Source organism: Equus quagga, unplaced genomic scaffold (genome assembly GCF_021613505.1).
Source record: "Equus quagga isolate Etosha38 unplaced genomic scaffold, UCLA_HA_Equagga_1.0 220_RagTag, whole genome shotgun sequence".
Classification (NCBI taxonomy): domain Eukaryota; kingdom Metazoa; phylum Chordata; class Mammalia; order Perissodactyla; family Equidae; genus Equus; species Equus quagga.
The window spans coordinates 1,615,481-1,635,774 of NW_025799647.1; positions in this window are offsets into that span (position 1 = coordinate 1,615,481).

A 20,294-nucleotide genomic window follows, 5' to 3' on the forward strand; every position below is an offset into this window, starting at 1 on the left:
GGCTCACCTCCAGCTTCTGGTCTGATTTTCGATAGGGAGGTGTCTGGGTAGTTGTGTTTTGGGTGGATGAAGCCTTACTCTAATTTGAAGTGTATGTTCTCAAGGCCCTTGCCTTTGAGGTAACTGGATTTTTTTTCTGCCTGTATTTGAGGCCGGTAGTATGATTAAAACCAGCACAGGAAAAAGACTGTAAACAATGACCCTGCCCACTTGTTCATTAATGTCTCATTTTCTATGTCCTGGAAGATGATGGGGATTTCCGGGCAGAATGCAGAGCAGAAGAGCCACATGGAGCATCAAAAAATGAGAGGAGAGTGACCCAAAGGTATTGGGTTGGGTGTTGGTTCAGGGAAGTGAGTAGAAACTGTGTATTCAAAATGGATGAAAACCGATCAAACCAACCTGGGAGGGCCTAAAGGTCCTTGGGCTGTGCTTGCTATCTTCTAGTTAAGCAGTGAAACCCTTTCTGTGGTTCATCAAATTTGGTGCTTTGTAAAGGCCCCAAACAGTGGCTCTCTCATCAGCAAAGATCAGACATTGGTGATGGAGAAATTAGGCTCCAGCAGGGGAAGTGACTTTATATTCTCACAGGCCAACAAGCCAAGAGGTGACCGTCAGAGGCCCTGCAGGCCAGACCAGCACCTCGGGGCAGCGCTCGGCCAGCACACCTCGAGGCAGGAGGAGTCTCACATTATCTCAAAGGCTGTCGAGAAGCGCTATTATAACTTGCTCCTATAGAAGAGCTCAGTGTCAGACTTCTTTGTTGTCCTATCAGTATCAGGTTAAAAGACAGTTGGTCACTTTGCTGATGATGTTCATCATGGCCAGTCTGCCCACACACTGCTCTGAGGAAATTTGCCCTAAAGAGCCACGTTCTGGAGCACGTGCTCCATCTGCATTCCTCACATGATTGGACAAGGGGTGGTCACTTCATCTAAGGGTGACCCACTTATTGGTGACCCACCAATGGTGATCAGTGATTGGGGTAGCCTGGCTCAAAAATATGAGCTAGGGTAAATAAATCCTTTCAGGGGAATCTTGAATTGAAAATGGAAAGGCTGAGTCGATTGGCAATGTACACTGAAGTTGGAAATGGAGTTGTGGGGTGGGGGCCATGATGTCTGTGTGGAAGCTGACTTTATGGCGAAGTGGAAAGTGGGAGTAAGAAGTGGAGAGCAGAGGTTCAGAGAACATGCAGAACATAAAGCCACTAAAAGAGAGATGTCTGGGTTCCCCACAGCTTGTCTGTCCCCATGAGTTCTGGTTATGCTTGCGTTTCTGGCTGTGGGTTTCTATGAGCTAGCTTGAGCAGGTCTCTATTCTTTGCAAAAAAAAAAAAAAAAAAAAAACCATCATCTGAGACTGCCGTGATCTCTATAAAATAGTTGCTCAAATGCTAGGAGCTCCAGGCTAGATCCATCTTAATATGTCCTTTTGCAGCCTGAGGAATTCCACATCTTTAACTTTTCCTCAGAGGACCCCTTTTCCAAGGCTTTAATCCTTATGTTATCTTTCTCTGATCTCTCCTAAAGATTTCCAAATCCTTCATGTTCCATTGCTGTGACTGGTGCCAGGGTTGCCCCTGGGGACGGGCAGGATTGATTTTAGTGCACACTGCGCTCCTGGTCATCTACCCCAGGACTGCTCTCTGCTTGATTTCCTAATGACAGAGCTGTCTTAATGACTGACACACAGATCTGCTTCTCCCCTAATCCGATACCCCCCCAGGGTCATCCCTGTTACAAAATGTCAGTGCAGGAAGGGGCATGGCGGTCATCTAGCCCAACCCTGTCATTTCAGTAATGAGGAAACTGAGTCCCAAAGAGGCTACATAACTTGCCCAAGGTCAGGCAAAGTTGAATAACTCGCTTTTCCTTCATCTTGTGTGTGTGTGTGTGTGTGTGTGCGCGCGCTTTTGCCATTATTGAGTTTTATCCTACTAGTTTAAAAATTCTTCTTTGAGCTTCAGAGGGCATTTTGAATTGTGCATATTCAAATTCACATACATTATTTGTGATCCTAGGTGACTGATAGAAATAAGTGGGCAGACGTTTCACAGAACTCTGTATATTCTCAGGGTAGAATGAACCTACAAATATCCCAGTAATACTCATCTTTCAGACGACTGGTGTCCCAAGTAGATTATGTGCAAGCTGATTTATTGGGTTAAGACAAAAAGATTGGAATGTCTATTTTTTGAAATTTTAATTCCTAGTATTTTACAATGTATATGTTGCAGTGAATATGCAGACATATGCATGTAAAGTATATGTATATTTACTCTAACACACACATTGTAAAACACAACAAATATATATATTTGGGGGTCCTCAAATTCTTTTGCACATAGGCATGTGCAATCGAGACTTTTTTTTTATTGAGTTCATGATAGTTTACAATCTTGTGAAATTTCATTTGTACATTAATGTTTGTCAGTCATGTTGTAGGTGCCCCACTTCACCCTTTGTGCCCACCCCCCACCCTGCAATCGAGACTTTAACACAAGTCAGAACTTAAACTTTTAAGTTAGAGTTTCTGTTCACCAAAGTGCCATGTAACATAACGTGGTGGGCATTATGTGTACTTATCCTAATTCTGCCTCATGCAATCTCACCAAGCCAGTAGTACTTGTACCTCAAAATGGAAACTTGTAAAGAAAAAAATGGTACAATAATCTTAATCAGTTCTGCAAAATGCATTTAATAAAATTAATCAATCCATCTTGATTTTTCTTTTTTTAAAAACACCTCTTCGGGGCTGGCCCTGTGGTGTAGTGGTTAAATCTGGCATGCTCTGCCTCGGCAGCCTGGGTTCGCTGGTTTGAATCCCGGGTGTGGACCTACACCACTTGGTGGCAGCCATGATGTGGGGGCGACCCACATACAAAATAGAGGAAGATTGGCACAGATCTTCAGGGCTAATCTTCCTCAAGCAAAAAAAAAAAAAAAAAAGGAATGTTGGCAATGGTGTTAGTTCAGAGCAACTCTTCCTCACCGAAAATGAAACAAAAGCAAAACCTCTTAGAAGAGATGATTACTTTCTTAACATGAAAATGCTTTTTATCTTAAATTAAAAGCCAATGTTATTCTTAATGGCACAACATTAGAGGCATTCTCCTTAAAAGTAGAGATAAAATAAGGGTGCCAGCTATCACTTTTACTATATAGGTTTATCATATAACAATCATTTTGAAATTTCTTCCAATGCAATAAGACACAATACAGCAATAAGAAGTAAAACTCCTGGAAAGGAGGTGAATAAAATTAAGTTTCAGTAAAATAGATTAATGTAGGAGACATAAATAAAAACCAACAAGAGAAGCAAATTACGTCAATTTCCTCCAACGATCTGAAAATAGACAGAAGTCCCTTTATATTTAGAATTTTAATACTGAAAGAAATCTTAAATATGTACCCGACCCACAGAAGATGCTCAGAAAATATTTGTTGAATACATGAATAATTAAATGACATGAGTAGGGTCACTTTAAAGAAAAATGATTTTTTCTTTATGTATAAGACTAAGAGGCTCCACAAATCACTGAGAAGGGAAGGATTTTATTCAGCAAGTTCCAAAGAGATTTTTGGGACAACTTAGAGATTTGAGAGAAAAATTAATTTAGAAACTCCTGGCACACCATTTCCAAATAAACTCCATTGGTTTAAAGAGTTAAATGTAAAAAAATAAAATTAAAAGAAGCTACACAGATTTCTAGAAGAATGTATAGATGGCAAGATATCCTTAATCTCCAGATGAGGGGAAATTCTAGACTGAAAGCAAGGGGAGAACCAGGAAAGAACGAGAAGATCTGACCACATAAAGTGTTTAAAGGCTTTTACTTTGGAAAATAATAGAAGCCTAATTAAAAGACAAACAACGAGGTGGGAGAGAAATTTGCAACAAAATGTGAGAGACACAGGTTATTATCCTGTAAGAGTTCATACAGTTTGACAAGAAAAACAAAAAGATAAATGAAGAAAGTCAGGAACACACAGTTTACATCAAAGGAAGTGCAACAGACCAGCCTTTGGAAAGGAAGGGTCAGGGTCATAGAAAGTCAAAGCTTTGTGAATGATCACTTTCCACCTATCCAAGAAGGAATGTTTTGTTTATTTTTAATGGGCTTTATTTTTTTTAGAGTAGTTTTAGGCTCACAGCAAAATTGAGTGACAAGTCCAGAGCTCCCATATACCCCACCCCCACAAATGCATAGCCTTTCTCACTATTAACATCCCCCACACAGTGGCACATTTGTTACAATTGATGAACCTACCTTGACACATCATTATCACTCAAAGTCCATAATTTACCTTCGGTTTCACTCTTGGTGGTGTATATTCTATGGATTTTTTTTTTTTTAGGAAGATTAGCCCTGAGCTAACATCTGCCAATCCTCTTTTTGCTGAGGAAGACTGGCCCTGAGCTCACATCCGTGCCCATCTTCCTCTACTTTATATGTGAGACACCTACCACAGCATGGCTTGCCAAGCGGTGCCATGTCTGACCCGGGATTCGAACCGGCCAACCCCGGGCCGCCGAAGCAGAACATGCGAACTTAACCACTGTGCCACCGGGCTGGCCCCATCTACGGATTTTGACAAATGTATAATGACATGTATCCACCCTTACAGTTTGATACAGAATAGTCTCACTGCCCTAAAATTCCTTTGTGCTCCATCTAAAGTGGCTTTAATATAAATTGAAATATAAAATAAATTCTAACTACAAGAATTACAATTCTTATTCTAATTATATTTCCCATCTTTTAAAGTACATACAATTTCTGCTAAAGGAATTGAGAAGGGATTATGTGGATAAACGTCCCCTTGTTTCCACTGCTGACAGTTTCAACCTAAGAAAGCCAAGAACAGATTCCACACTGTCACAGCCTTTAAAACACTCATCCTCTTACTTCAACAAATATGTGCTCAAGGCATCAGAAGTCCCCTGTTTGCAGGTGATGACTAAGACAGCCAGAGTGAGAAAAATAATACAGAAAGAAACAGTTTGCATATTTTCTATTTACAACTGGGAAATAAGCATTTATTTTTAAATTAATTCTACTCCTGGGAATTCTACCTATGGGAAGGTTGCTAGATTTAGCAAATAAAAATATAGGATGCCCAGTTAAATCTGAATTTCAGGTATACAATGAATACGTTTTGAGACTAAGTTCATTCCTGGCGATATTTTGAGCAATTTATACTAAGAAATTATTTATTGTTTCTCTGAAATTCAAATTTAACTGGGCATCCTGCATTTTATCTATCAATCCTTGCTTATGGAAATAATCTAAAATGCAGCAAGGATTTATGCACAAATCTTGTTGCAATTTTATTGATAATAGCAAAAACATTGAAAGAAAAAATCCTAAATTTCCAACAATAGGAAAATGGGAGGGGGTTTGTGTCTGAAGTTTTTAATGACAATACTTACAATATAAGGTAAAGTTAAAAAACAAGCAGGTATCTCACACCCATTTGGATGACTGCTATCAAAAAACCCAGAAAGTAACAGGTATTGGATAGGATAAGAAGAAGCATTGGAACTCTCGTGTGCTGTTGGTAGGAATGTAAAATAGTATAGCTGCTGTGGAAAACAGTATGGAGGTTCCTCAAAAAATTAAAAATAGAATTACCATATGATCCAGCATTTCCACTTCTGGGTAAATACCCCAAAGAATTGATAGCAGGGTCTTGAAGCCATGCTATTCACAATACCTAAAACATGGAAGCAACCCAAATGTCTATTGATGGATGAATGGATAAGTAAAATGTAGCATACACTTGCCATGGAATATTATTCAGCCCTGAAAAGGAATGAAATACTGACATATGCTACAACATGAATGATCCTTGAGGAGATTATGCTAAGTGAAATAAGTCAGTCACAAAAAGACAAATACTGCATGATTCCCCTCACATGAAACACTTGAGTGGTCAAAACCGTAGAGACAGAAAGTAGAATGGCGGTCTCCAGGGGCTCGGGGGAGGGAGGCATGGGGAGTTAGTGTCTACCGGGTACAGAGTTTCAGGTCTGCAAGATGCAGAGATCTGAAGATGGATGCTTGGTAGCACAAAAACGTGAATGTACTTAAAATCACTGAACTGTACATTAAAAAATGGTTTAGATGGTAAATCTTATGTGTATTTCATCACAATGAAAATAAACTTTTTTTAAAGCGAGATCAAAGCTATGACCCTAAGTACATGAAACAGCATACACAGGAGAGTAACAAAAGCCAACAGTGGCTCTCCCTGAGCACTGACATCATGGGTTATTTTTATTCTCTTTGCGATGTAGTTCAGTATATTCTAAATTCTCTGTCACAAGCGCATAAAGCTGTTTAGTGGGGCTGGAGTGAATTAAGAAAATAAAACAAAAACAAACCAGGGTGTGGTCAAAACCTGTACTATTGACATTTGATGATGTGTCTAGAAGGGTCCCAGCAAATGACATTCCAAGGTGGGGAGAATGGATTAGAGGTGACGCCTCTTCTAATGCATCCCTGCTCTTTAGGCAGAGATTCAGGAAGTAGGACAACCCTCAGGGGGGTTTCAAAACGCAGCACTGGACACGGGCCCTGTTTCCAGGCAGGTCCCCAGGACGGCTTCGAGGCCTCAGAGAAGAGATGCTGCAGATGGTCCTTAAGACGGTCTCACAGAAGGACAGAGAAGGGGCAGAAAGAGGTCGGTCCTGTGACCGTGTGACCAGGAGCGGGCCCTGCAGCAAGGGTTCTGGGCTGGGAAGGGGCCAGACAACACGGCCCTGAACAACCCTCCCCCGTCCCGGAGACCTCAGGGGCAACCTTCATGCCTGAGCACTAAGTAGGTTTAGCGAATGAATTACAATGAAGAGGAGAATGCTTGTCGCATGAATCACGATGCCAGCGATGCCCAGGGCAAGCCCATAAGGCCCAGGAAGAGGAAGGGAAAACAGGGAAACATGGGGCAGAGGAGGAGGGAACAGATGGAGGCAGGTGAGTGGCAGAGCGCCCTCACAACAAAGGGCAGGCAGCCTTGGGAAAGGCTAGTGACTAGAGGAGGCATTGGGAGAGCACCACCACTGGGAGAGGCAGAAGCTGAGAGACGGTGAGGGAGGGCGGGTGGGGAGGCTGAGACCGGATGCTATCCTGTTGGAGGGAGGCCTTCGAGGAGGGAAGCTCCTTTGAATACCACACCCAACACCCAATAAGGCGCCTGGTCCTCAGTAGGTGCATAATAAATGTTTGTTTGCACGAATCACTATGTACTAGTAACAAGTAAAACACTTTACAAAGCAGATTGCTTCTAACCCTTACAACAAGCTTGGAAAGGAGGTACCCATATGCCCAGCTAACAGGTGAGGAAACTGAAGCTGAGACAGGTTAAGTCGTTTGCTCAAGGTCAAGGTGGCTAAGTCTGGATTCAAACCCAGATCTTCTGACTCCATAGCCCATATTCCTGCCGCTGCACCATAGTGGGTCATTAAGGGGAGTTAACGTCCTACCAGGGGGTCATGCACACCTAGTTCAGGGATGCCGTATGTAAAGTATTAGGGAATCATTGCTGGCTGCTTCTTGAAGCCTTGAAACCTGGCTCCGCCCCACCTCTTCCACAGGCCCTGCGGGGGTCAGATTGAAGGGCTCTTTCCCACCGCCCCCTTCCCTGAAGCCTCTGCAGTTCTGACCGATTCTCTCTTTCCCCTCAGGCTGCCTCCTTTGGCTTTCCTTCTCTGACTTCTCCCCCTCCTAACTCCTGAATCTAGACGCTCTCCCTGCTTCCCCATTTTTCACTTCTGTGGCTGACACACATCTTCAGAGCTCAGCCCTGTCCTGTCCTTGTGGCAGAGATGACCACCAGATTGTCATGCCCCCAGAGATGCATGGCCAGGCAGGGACTACCCATCTGGGTGCCTGCATGTGGGTGGGGCGGTGTGACGGAGTTCTGGCCAGTGGAATGCCTGGCTCACGAAATCCTCTTACCGGATCCTCCACATTCTCCTGTGCCAGAAGGATGTCAGTTGCAGGTTGACCCCCAGATCCACATGCTAAAGATGACGGGATCCTTGAATTACTGTAGGAGCAGAGCCCCAGCCCTCAGCCCTGTGCTAAATTAGCTTTCTGTGAGCAGGAAGTAAACTTCTATTGTGGCTCAGAGGTTTGGCAGTCTGTTTGAGCAGCCTGTATGCCTTACCTAACTCCGACCTCATGACCATCGAGCTCCTGGGCTCTCCCCACCCCACAGGAGGCCTCCCGTTCCACTCTCCTCCATACCTTCTTGCCAAATCAACCTTCCTTCAATCTATCTGGGTCACATTGCTGCCTTCCCCTCAAGTCTTCAACAGCTCCCCTTTATCTACAGACTCAAGAACAAGCTTCTGAGAGAGGCATGAAGACCCCATGCTCCAAGCCCCCTGCCCACCGCTTACTCTTTCACATTCTTGCACTCCTGTCAAATCTGAATGCCTAGAGTTGCCCAGATGTATCCTGCTCACTCTCGTCTCTGCTTCTTGTTGTTTTCTATCTTTGTCAAAATCCCCCATTTAAAATCCTTCCTTCTTCAAGATGGACTTTTGGCTCCTCCAGCCATATGGAATGGCTCCTCTCAGAGCGTCACAGCCCCCTCTTCTCTCTCCCATGGGATCTACCAGTTGCTGCCTTGCACTACAACGATGTACACTTGCTCAGCCCTCCTTCCCTCCCACTGCACTGTTGGCTCCCTGAGCACAAGCCTGGGTCTCACTTGTCCCCTCCGGGCCAGGCAGAGGCCAGGTACAAAGTGGGTGCCAGCTTCCCTTCCCCGTCACCCAACAATCCTCCATCTTTCTTCCTGGAGGGTGAGGCCAGGGGATTACAGTGTACACACCCAGCTCATCCATCTTCCTCCTCCCAACACTCAGAGGGCTGACTGGGTGACCTTTTGCATCTGTGGATTCCTCCCCCGCTCTCTCTCTTTTTCTTTTGAAACACAGGGTCTTGGAGCTTGCTCGGAGACCTGGCCTGGCTGGGAAGAAGTTGGCTGCTCAGTTATATTTAGGCTAGCAGAGACATCAATCTCAGGCTCTTTAAAAATAAAGTCCTGTTTCAGCTGGATCCCCAAGCCTGTCCCCACCTACTGCTAACAAGCTCGTTCGCCTCCTCCGGGTCCCCAGTCTTAGTTACAGACCCTTCACGTGGCCCCCACATGTGCGAATGTGTGTTAGGATGTCAGCGAACGGTTGCCCTCTCTGGCCCGGTTCAAAGCAGGGTTTCTCTCCTGTTTCGGGCCACCCTCCTCAGGGGCTTTTCTCTCCTTTCTGTCCCGGGGACCTTGTGATCTTCTTCAAGGCCTCTTCCCTCCCAAACTAGCCAGAGGTAAACCTTGTTAATGGAGGCGATACAGCCTCCTCTAGAGTTTCTGGGTCCTGCACTGCCCTTTCCCCTCAAGGCTGCCTTCATGGCTTCAGGAAGAAGGAAACAGAAGACAGAGACCAAAGACTGAAGCAGAAAGCGGACTGGCCATTGTGCTAGAAAGTGTGATGGGGGCCTTTGAATGAATGCTCCTAGTGCACAGCCTGTGCATGAGCATGTGCATGCATGTGTGCAAGTGTGTGATTGTGCATGCATGTGTGTTTGCGTCTGTGTGTGCACGTGTGTGTGTACAGCACACTGAGGGGATATGAGAAGCAGCACCTGGGCACGCTGGGGCCGACCCCTCGGACTCCTTGACTTGGCTCCCGCAGCCCTGGTTCTTTTCCATCCTCACTGATGAAACACTTCTTTATGTCTTATTCACATCCTGTCCTGACTACCACAATTGTCTCCTTGCCGGGCCCACATGTCTCTCATCACCAATGGGATCCAAATGTTGCTGACAAAATAATCTCACTGCCTTTGTGCTGCAATCACATTCCTCCACTTTTTCAAATTCTTCTCTGTCTCCCATTACTAGGGGAATCACACACACAGACCACCATCTCTCTCTGCTTCTTCACAGCCCCCTCCCCAGCCCCACTCCATCTCTCTCTGCCTTTCCTACCAGCTGGGCTCGTTCTCAGCCTCTTGCTGGTCTTAAGATGGCAGCTCTTTGGGGCCTGCCCAGCATTCCTGGCACAACCTCCTAGTACTATTTATTCCATCAGCAAATGTTTATTAAGAGTGACAGGCACTCTTCTAGGCACTGGAGTGCAGCAAGAAACAAAACTGAGGACAGCAGTCAACAAAGAAAAATACAACAGCGTGTCAAGAATTGTGAGGACTGTGAAGAAAAAGAAAGCAGTGAGAAGGGCCGGTGGGCGACTCTCACACAGAGAGAGGCCGAAGGGAGGCCTGGAGCTGCTCCCCACCTTCCCAACATCAGGGCTCAGGGCCTGCATCTCTAACATCCTTCTGCTCTGCCAGAGGCCTCCCCTCCATCCTTCGCTTGGTTTGTACCATGTTTACCCTGATCTTAAGAGCGGGGAGGCACCAGGCACGACTGTGATGCAATGGGAGACCTGCCGCTATGAACTCGAGGACTCCCTATGGCAGAAGGAACCAGGCGCACGCCCTCAAATCACTAAGCACAGACCCGGTCCTCTTCCATCTCCCCATCCAGAACACAGATGCTCATCTAAATACGGTGTCTGAATGACCACTGAGAGCTCGGCCAGAGTGTCCTGTCAACGTCCGAATTGTGTCTCCCTGTCCTGGAATCGGGGACCCAAATCTGGTTCTGTCGACTCCAGCCAGGCCTCCCCCTCTTCAGGCAAAGTGCAGGGCAGCCCACTGCATGGATGCTCGATGCCCATCAGCGCTGTCTTCACTTGTAAACAGCCGACGGGAAGAGCATCAGAGATAGAAGCTCCGATTAACAAGTTTATTAGCAAGTGAAATGACTAACATTGAATTAGCAGCAATAAAAACTGCTACCACTCTGAAAACAAATTGTTGTCTCTGTGGGTGTTTTCCTTCCTGGGAGGGGAAAGGCTTGGAGGGATAGGAAGATGAAGTCTGGTCTCCGTCTAGATGGGAACAAAGCTGTGGACTGCTCGTCTTTTCACAGAGGCTTGCTGGTAGCCAGCTCACGAGTGACGGCCACGCTGCCCATAATAATCGTCTGTGTCCCCGGTGTCTTAGTGTGGTCCAGCTAGACCCTCCCTGCCCAATACAGCAGCCCGCAGCCACAGCAGACTGCACAGCGCTAGGAATGTGGCTAGTCTGAACTGACGTGTTCTCCGAGCATAAAACACATACCGGACTTTGAAGACTGAGCACAAAAAAGTGAATGTAACTACCACATCAGCAATTTTTATACTGCTTATGTTGAAACGATATTTTTGGACTAAGTAAAATGTACTATTATATTAACTATAATAGACAAATATTATACAAGTAATAATAATTATAAATGAAATGTATTCTTAAAATTAACTTCACTTGTTCATTTTTACCTCTTTAATGTGGCTGTTAGAAAATATACAATTGCATATGGCCTTGCATTACATTTCCACGGAAAAATGCTGGTTGGTAACAGATCTCTGCTTTTTAACACATTAAGGCAGTTACACCGTGTTCAGCGGGAATCGTACCCACTACTCCACTACAGAAAGCAGATGACGATGGAGCAGTTCAGGTGGAAGAGGGGGACACATGCAGGGAGAGGAGGTTGGGGGTCCCGGGAGGGGCGCTGGGAGTGTGGAGGACCCCTATCCATTGTCAGAAGCCTGGTCTGGCTCATTTTTTACTGGACTGCATCTTCCATTCATTTGAAATTGTGGGGAAAATACTCCGAAGAGGCCCCCATTCAATCACCCTAAGTGGAATCTGATCGTTATCTTGGGATAAACATTCCAAATGGAAGGTGAGTGCTGGGAGATAAGGAAGATAAGTAAACCATATGGCCCTGTCAGGCGGCCCCAGGGCCCTATTCTTGAAAGGATTAATGAATCTAAAGGGGGTCATCTCAGCTCTGTCTTTTGAGGAGGCAGAAGCCCCAAGGCCCCAAATAGAGATGTGAGCTGTCCCCAGGCCTGGAGGACTCGCCCTCAGAGCCCACTCTTGCCTGTCCTGGCTCGCCGCCTCTCCTAGCTGTCCGTCCCCCTTCACGGCAAAGCCCTTTGGGCGGTGTAAACGGACCCCAATCTCCAAACAGTATTCAGCATCGCAGCTCTGTGGAGTCTGGAGTTTGGGATCCGATTCCCTACCCCCTTGCTCTGGCAAAATTTCCAGAGACACCACCTCTGCCCGCCCCATCCCCAGGGTGGGTACACGGGAGAGGGGCTTTCCTGGCAGGGTGGGGGTTTCAGTGGGGCTGCTGGGACTCTGGGACTCGGGGCCACGTGGCAGGGCAGAGAATCGCCAGCTGTGGGGGAGGGCAGGTAATACGAGCCCTGGAGAAAGGGATCTGGGGTGGAGGGGTGGGGGAGCGGAGGCGATGGGCTTTTGAGCACGTTCTCTCCTCCCCTGCATCACAAGACACTTCATCCTTCATTCCTCTGGCACTGCCGGTCCTGCACAGCTGTTCTCAGAGCCACAACTGAAGCCTGTCGAAGGCATTCCGTTTAGGTGGGAAAGTGAGTGCTCCAAGCAGAGAGGGTGGCTTCAGGATGGCGTGATCACGGTCACTGAAAAGAATAATCCAAAACTAACCGGTATTTACTGGGGGCTCATTTTGTGCCACTGCCTACCTCGATTATCTCATTAAATCCATGATAGCTCTACAAGGTAGGTGTTATTTTACCAAGGAGGAAACTGAGGTTCAGAGAGCTGATTCACTTGCCCAAGGTTGCACAGCTAGTAGGAGCTGGAACCAGGAATCAAACTCAAGAGGCTGAACCTTGAAGCCCAAGTTCTTGATGCCGACAGCAGCCCAGGACACAATTATTCCTATCAGACTTCAGCAGCCTTGGTCAGTGACAAGCAATTAGCAGACACTCTCCTGCCCACATTTTGTTCAGCCCGAAGGTCACGCGAATGTGGGCAGTTGAGCCTGGATGCCAACCAAGTGAGCCTGGGTTGTGGCCTCACACCTTGCTGGGGGCAACAACCCAAGCTCCCTGTTGTCCAAACCGCCCTGGCCAAGAAGAAGCCACTCCCTCAGCCTTAGCACGGTCACACCTTAGAGAGAGGTGGGAACAACTGGGGGGCAGCGGGGTCCCACAGAGTTCCTGCCTCAGGCTGGCCCTGGCTGATGGCCTCGGTTTGAGGCCTTTCTGTGCTCTGAGCACATCTAAACATTTGGAGGAAAACAAGAAAGCGAACAATAGACGCTTGTGGGCTGGAGGACAGGGCCGACTTCCCCCGGGGCCTCGGCACTGTTCATAAACTGCCCAGCTGCACTCTCACGGTTGGGATGTCACTGGAGCCTGGCTGAATCGCGGCCTTGTCCTCACTGGGGGCCGGCTCCTGGCTCCTCTTCTAGATGGCCGGGGGATGCAAATGCCGGTGCGGGAGCGGGTGCTCAGGGGGAAGGCATGTTTTCCCCGCCTGAATTTTGGGAAATCACACAGAAAAGATGCATCCGAGCCTGGGGATTGTAGCTCTGCCAGACCGCCCCGTGACAGACACGTCTGATCAGAGCTGTGTGCCCCACAGGAAAAGAATCAGCTTTCTGTCGAGTGGACTCCGGGCGCGGCCCCAGAAAGCTCACCCTCCAAAGGACCAGGAGAGTAAGCAGGACTAAGTGGTGCTAGGAGCAGTTTAGCCAGTGGTGGAGAGGGCGGTGGTGCCCTCAGAAAGAGGCCCCCTGGGCATCATGCTGGGCGGCTTGCGGGGGGGGCCAATGGTGGGCTTCTCCGAGCTGCCCCTCCACCCCCAGGCTTTTCAGACAGCCACTTCCCATCATCACAGCCAAGGGCAGCAGGGCAGGGCATGCTGGGCTGAGAAAGAGTCAGTGGGTAGAGGGGTGCAAACCGGAGCTCAGACCCTCTTCTCATTCACAACTGACCCAGTGATGCCAGCCGAGGCCCAGGCAGCTAAATTCCTACCCCCAGGACCCCTAGCCCACTGTGAGGGGCTGACACAGAGTGTCCCCATCTGGATGGCATCTCTGGAAAAGGCTGGAGTGTTTCTAAAGAGGCCGTCCAGACATCACATCACAGTCCCAGACGGCCGGGAGGTCCTCGCTCTCACTTGGCCGCCCTCCCTGGGAAATGCTTTGGATCAGACAGCACTTCTGGGTTGTTTTTGCCTGAGGAAAGTGGTAAGAATTCAGCAAGAATCCCACGGTTGAAGGAAAACTCAGTGGATTTACTTAATAAAAGTGTTTGTAAAGAACCGTCCAGGACGTGTGAAGGGCAGCGTTGCAGGGCTGAGACTGAAGACGCTAGTGTGGGCAAGAAGGTCGCCAGATGAGGGGACCCTTGGGGGCAAAGAGAGAGGAATATAGAGACAGATGGTTTGGCTTCTGGAGAATAAAGAAAGGGTTTTGTTAGTGTCTAAGAAGTTCAAAATGGCGGTGCTAGGTCACCCCTGCAAGTGCTGATCAACAGCCTCGAGCTGAAGAGGTCTTCCTGAGGGTCCATTGCTCCTTCAGGCCCTCAGTCACTTAGCAGACACTTACCGAGGGCTGCCAAGCCTGGATGCTGAGGATGTAAAGAAGCCTAAGAAACCTCCGTGCCCGCAAAGCTCTCCCAGGCAAGCCAGAGATGGTTCCACGGTGCGGAAAGAGCCAGGACAGAGGGTGGGCCGCCAGTGGGCAGTGGAGTGCAGGAACACGAGCCTGGGGAGGGGGAAGTGGAGCTGAGTCTCCCAGATGAGCTGGAGTCAGCCAGGCAGCCCCAGAGGAAGGACAGCTAATCCCGGCAGAGGGCATGAACCGTGTAAAAGCTGAGAGGGAAAGCCTGCCCCCCTCCCCACCCTGAGGGACAGCTGAGACAATGGCTGTGAGATGAGCTGGTACCCAAAGAGGAAAAGGCCAGCCCCACATTCCTGGCTTTGACGCTCATGATTTTCTGTCAGCTGGGCACATGCGGGCTGTGAAAACTTCCTGGTACGAGGACCTCTGCTGAGTTAAGGTCCATCCCTTCTGGCACATTAATTAAAGGCCTGTCCCCGGCTTTGGTGCTGGGGTGGCCCCCACGGAGAATGTGTCTTTGGGACACCCTCTCCTTTCATACCTAACGCTTTCCTAAAAGTCCGCTGGTCTGACACGCAAGAGGCGAGCAGCAGACTTGCAAGTTGTAAGGGATGGTTCTGTTCCCAGGACGCTAAGCAATACCATCACTGTATTTTCTTGACTTCTAGTCTCACAGCATCTCCCTCACCCCACCTCTAAAGAACTGTTATGAAACCAAGGCAGCTGGAGAACTGAAGGAACAAGATCCCTAACCACACCCCACTCTTTGGACCCAGTCTTTGACCATGGATGTCCAGCATTTCATAGACGCTCTCCAGCTTTATTCTTTTCCTTCATAATTGAACACACAGTCCACTGGCTTAAATCCAGCGAGCATTTGATTGAGGCTAAATATTCCCCCACTTTCGGCACGCCTAATGATTTCCATCTTTGTCTCAATTCTGTTAGGTTTACGAGACCTGCCCTTCTTATCACAAGCATCAGCACTTCATTTTTCCATTTTCCACTCATTCTTATAAAATAATAAGGTCAAAATGCAATAAAATATTCAAATACTTGCACAAACATTGTTGAACAGTCAGAAGGTGACGCTGCTGAAATGGAACTCTTGGCCACCAGGCAGGGTTCCCACATCATGGCTGGAAATGCGAGTTCACCCGCCAGCCTGGGAGGGCTTGAAACCAGTGGTTGACTCAAGGGGTCGAGGTGGTGGCAGTGGTGTTGGTCAACAGAGAATGCATAAAAAAGGAAGGTGTGCCAAAGTGCAGTGCACAAGCTGAAGGTCGTCTAGAACGAGCCCACCCTATGAAGCTCCGAAGTGGGGCATAAATCCTGCCTCCTCCTGCCTAAATGGGTAGGCACAGATGTGCAAGGAAGCTGCTGGTGATGGCTTTTCTCCAAGCAGCGTATACTGCGTCACAGACATGCTCCAGGAGACCTTCCAACATCTCCGCATCTGCAGGTGTGTGAGGGGAGAGGGTCGCAGGGACCACCACCCTATTTTACAGCTGGGGAGATTCTGCACACTCCTCACAGAGAAGTCAAGTTCTAGGTCACACTTTCACATACTACTTGGCTGCAGGCAGATCCGCTGGCAGGGGGCTGGGGGCTGCTATCATCTCCAGAGATAGGGGGCTTACCGGCCAACCGCCTGGTGAAAGGACACTTAGTGTTGCTCGCGGAAATTCCTCAGGAGACTGAAGAGTGCCTGGAAACAGACACCCAGGATTTCTCTGCCACTTAGCAACCCTGGCAGCGGAACGTGACTCATGTTGCTAAGCTGGTAGCTGGTGTGGTCCTTGCACACTCAGCAATTCTAGGGTCTATGCTGGGAAGACGCTCCTAGGCTCTCCTCAGAGCTGCCTGGATACCAAGAACTTTTCCCCAGAGCTTCCTACTTTGGGTCTGAATCCTTTATGAGGAAAGGATTTTGTGAGTAAGTGGTAGGTGTAAACCTGGTCTTTTAGTCTACAACTAATCAGCATGTTAGAGGAGAAAGAATTCAACCACGGGTGTCGGAGACTTGGCCTCCAGGCCTCCTCTGCCCTGTCTTTCTGAGCCGCTCTGGACAAATCCTCTCATTTGCAAAATAAGAGGGTTGTTCTATATGAGCTCTCAGCTCTGATACTCAGAGTATTGGTGAAATGAGACAACACGTGAAATGTGAAAGTTATAAAGCATGATTTTAAAAAACATATCTCAGGAAATATTTATGGTCTTCACAGCTGAGAAATGTCACCAAGGCAAGGTAAGTCTGACCCTGAGATTTGTAACAAACCAGGAGGGGCTCCCCATCAGGCCCAGAACAACCACTACACAACTACAAGGCCTTTGCTTCTGAATCAAATCCTGCCAAGCCACTTCGTCCTCCTTCACCGGCCCCGGGTGAAGGGTCACAATTTCCCTTCAAGATTCTGAGGGGTACGGGGACGTGGGTCACAAGTCGGAGCAGGAAAAACTCCTTTTGTTTAAACTTTAGCCCAATCACACTTTTCTGAGTTGCTAAGACCCACATTTTGTGTTTTGCTTTAAGTTTCCAAGGCCTAATCTGAAGGCCTTTTCCCTTTTCTCTACCTTTAAAGAAGAAAATGGGAAAGAGAGGCGGGTTTTGTGATTCTTATTTGCAAACCCTCCCGGAGTGCAAGAGCTCCTCCTCCTCCGCAGGTAAACAGACACCTGAGCTCGGGAGGAAAACTACCTGGTCATCTGCAGGGAGTGCCAGCAGGACAAGGGGGGAGGGGGCAGGGCCAGCATGCCAGCGAGCTGAAGCCTACTTGTGTTAGAACCGCATCCCAGTCTTCACCCACCCACCCTTGGAAGCGGGGGCCACTCCTAAGGCGAAGCCCGGCTCCGCGAGGCCTGAAAGCTGGGGTGCAGAAAAACCCCGCTGATGCCCTCTCTGCAGCATCTCTCGGGCCCCGAACTTGAGGGAAGGAAGGATCCTCCCCCCTCCGCCCCATTCGGGTTGGTTTGCGCTGGAATGCCACGCTTTTCAAAGCGTCTGAGTGACAGGCACTTTCTAAATATGTACGGCGACTGACCGATAAGAAACTACGCCTCTGGCCTCGCGGGTTCGCGCCCCACCGGCAGCGGGGGCTCAGGCCGGCCGGCGCCCGCCTTGTGAGCGGCAGAACCTCGGCACCTCCGTGCAGCCCTGCAGAGGCCCCGTTTCCCAATTTTTACTTTGGGGACTGGCAAAAAAAAGGACGATGAGAACCCCCCCACCCCCACCCCCACCCCCACCCCCACCCCAGCCTCTGCGCCCACGCCCACTCGGGTGACCCAAATGGCTGAGTCAAGTGGGCGAAACAGGAGCGTCCCCGACGGCCCGGCCGCCCCAGCCCCCTCGCCCCTCGGTCGGCCCCACAATGCGCCCTTGTGCCGCGCCTGCAGCCAGGCCGGGGGATTTGGCGCAGGGATGGGGGGACTCGCCGTCAGATATTTAAAACAGAGCCGAGGGAACAAAGCCCGCCTTTGTACACCGAGGACGGCGCGAGCGCGGAGCCGGCGGCCGCGCGGAGAGATGCCCGGCGCATGCGCGCGGCCGGCCGGGCGCGCTGGGCTCCCGAGCGTTCCTCCCCGGGTCTGCGGGGCTCCGTTAACCCCTTCCCCCGCCGCTCCCCGGGGTCGGCCGACAGACAAGCTGGCTTTCATCTGTCGGCCGGTACATGTTTAATTGAAAAAAGAAATACTTGCTGTCCATGTTTCTGTAGGAAGCACAGGTCATTTAAATAAAATGATATACCAATTGGGAACCGGGGTTTTAAATGATGGGGATTTAATGGGACACTTGGGCCGTGTAAAAATCGAGGCATTTCGAAAAGACGCCTTTTTCGGACGCTGGTGAAACCGTTTTGAAAGGACTAGCTTCTGTCTTGTGTGTGCCCGGTGACTGGCTGCTTCGTTTTCCTGTTTACTGTCACTTGGGGTTTGGAAGATACGTTGGTTATTGTCAAGGTCCTGGCTTTTGTTTGGGGTTGTCGGCTGGACGGTGTTTATTTATTTTTTAAAAATAACTAAATGGAAGTGGAGTGTGTATGGTACAAAGATGAGATTGGGTCATGAACCGGGGAATTCAATTAATCCAGTCTATGCACTAGAGTTTCTTACAGAAAGAGAGAGAGAGGAAGGGAGGGAGGGAGGGAGGAAGGAAGGAAGAAAGGGAGGAAGGAAATTAGTTATGAAACACTTTTGGTTGTTGCTGGGGGAGAAGCTTGAAGTGACTTGTGGGGATGGGCTGTGCAAAGTACCCCATCCTACTTTGTACTGGCAATGATTGCCCCCCAGTAGGTAATGGATGAGGGCCAGGCAGAGGCTGGGGAAAGCCAGCTGCAGACTTAGAAGTGAGTTATTATGCTTGAATTTTCTAGATGGATGGGAAGGGCAGTCTCAAACCACCAGGCGAGCCAGAGCCTTCCAAACAAGGCTCCTGGGCCCAAGTCCAGCGAAGTTAGATGGACTGCCCCCCTCAGAGGCCGTGAGGGGCGTGGAAGGAATCAAACGGACATCTTGTGACTTGGATGTTAGGACTCTGTGCATGAGTCCACTCTGCTCTGCCGGTGGACACACATCTGAGGAATTTATGGCTCGCTCTTTTTCTTTCGTAGCTCAATTACCAGGTGGTTATAAAAGCAAAGAGATTTCTATGTGAGGTCATCTTGGCAAGAAGCTCACTTACCATCCTTGACCTCCAGGTCTCCAAGGCAACTGCTGCTGGGACGTCACTGGCACCAGATCATGTCCCTGAAAGGCCACGCTGCAGCAAGGGCAGATAAACAATTTTGCGACAACAGTCATGTAGCAAACTCATTCTCAAATAAGGGCTGGTTACTCAGGATGACGTAAGTGGTTTTTTTCCACTCTCTTCCACACTCTGGCCCAGAATTCTGGGCCTAGGACATAGTCTAAGAATGTATCTCGGCGTGTGAGGTAAGAGAACAGTGTGGGGAGAGAGTTGGAGCAGTACCTTCTTCTAGACACAGGGACAAAGTCTCTTTCCTCTCGGCTTCCCCAGCCCACAGCACATTTCCTCTCCCTGTCCCAGCTCACTACAGGAATTTTATCTTTGTATAGAGAAAGTTGTGGTGGGCAGTCTCAATCTTCCCCTCCTGGGGTCTGTGTGCTGCTTCTTGCCTCTGGAGTCTGGGCTAGCCAGAGTGACTTGCTTGCTTGACCAGCAGAATATGATGGGAGTGACATCCTGGAACTTGCAAGGCGTGGGTACAAGAAGCTTTCTGGTATCTGTCTGGGTCTCTTAAAACCGTCACTCCTGGGACATGCGCTCTAGAAACCAGCCAGAAGTCCAAGCCACAAAGAGAGGCTAGAAATAGGTGCTCTTGTTAAGAACGCTAGCTGAGCTCTCCACCAACACTGCCAGTCTTGTGAACGAGCTACATCCACCTGGCTGTCCAGCTCGTTAGAACCTTCGGATGACTCCAGCCCTGGCTGCCACTTGCTGGTCACTGCAGGAGATCCTGAAAGGAGAACCCGCTATCTGAGCCCAGTCAGCAGAGGTGTAAGAGAGAATAAGAAATCAGTTTAGGCCACGGAGTTTTAGGGCGGTCTGTTATGTAGCAATAGGTAACTGAGCAGAAATGAAATGCTGGATGGGGAGTGAAGAGAGGAGAGAACGCCTGCCCTCTCAGTCACTTTGAGGGGCTTTCAGTCTTTTCCGTCCCCCTGTGTACCCCCAAACCACCCCTCCTTTGTGAGCCATGGCTGGGGCACAGTGCACAGCCTTTGTAGTGCCGCTCATTGTTCATGCACACTCATCTCCTC